This window comes from Ischnura elegans, chromosome 2 (assembly GCF_921293095.1).
Source record: "Ischnura elegans chromosome 2, ioIscEleg1.1, whole genome shotgun sequence".
Taxonomy (NCBI): Eukaryota; Metazoa; Arthropoda; class Insecta; order Odonata; family Coenagrionidae; genus Ischnura; species Ischnura elegans.
Window position 1 is genome coordinate 120,916,590 of NC_060247.1, and position 938 is coordinate 120,917,527.

Here is a 938-nt window from a genome sequence, read left to right on the forward strand (position 1 = left end):
GCTCGGAGTTCCACTGTTGATACGCATCTGTCGCTAATTCAGGATAAATATTGCCGCAAAGTTGCTTGCCAGTAGCAATCTTGCTGTTATAACTTAGGGGGACATGAGGAGAGCCGCGGTACACCTGAAACCGTGGTTTTTTGTGTCACGCGATTTGCTATTTTTACTGTAAGCTGTTTCATTTTATTATGATGGTTTACCTAGCATATTAACAGAAATATCTAAAATTATTATATTTGCCAACTTTGTGGACCAGTAGTACTTGATTCAAGTGAAAATATATGTAATGCATTCCTGCCCTATTAATATGTATCCTACTTCAAGAATTGGTTCAAATATCTATCACTGAACTTCGATTTCCAAATTAATGAATAATTTATTTCTGAAAACTTTATCAGATACCTAAATTCAGATGAGTGAAGTAGGACTGGTTATTATATGGTTTTATACGTTAAAATTTTCTTATAAAATAACATATTTTAATATTTAAAATGTTAATTTCTATTTCACTCTATCCACTGAAGTTTTATCACGGGCATAATTTATGGGATTGGAAAGCGTTGTGGAGTTAAAAAAAATATCGCTGCGGACAGGATTCGAACCTGTGCGGGCAAAGCCCATTGGATTTCGAGTCCAACTCCTTAACCACTCGGACACCACAGCTCGATGGCGATGGAATACTTTTAATGCAATAAGTTAAAAATGGAACATGAATAGAATACGAAGTAGGGATGGTCGGATCGAATACCTCGGATCCAAATATCCGCGGATATTTCCCTTCATCGGATACATCGGATCCAAAGACGCGGAAGACATCGGATCTGGATCCGAAATTTTAAATAATAGCTTCAGTGAATGCAACACCCCATAAGGGTGGAAAGAGTTCCGGTTCTATCTTCGAATGCGCCGTCGCTTGCGATTCTTGTCTTACTCATGAA

At 37.6% G+C, this 938-nt stretch overlaps 1 non-coding gene across 1 annotated transcript; it reads right to left on the reverse strand.

Annotated features, from left to right (window-relative positions):
• Positions 1-581: 581 nt before the first annotated feature.
• Trnas-cga lies at positions 582-663 on the reverse strand. The gene has a single exon. It is a non-coding gene; the product is annotated as a tRNA-Ser (tRNA).
• Positions 664-938: the final 275 nt, after the last annotated feature.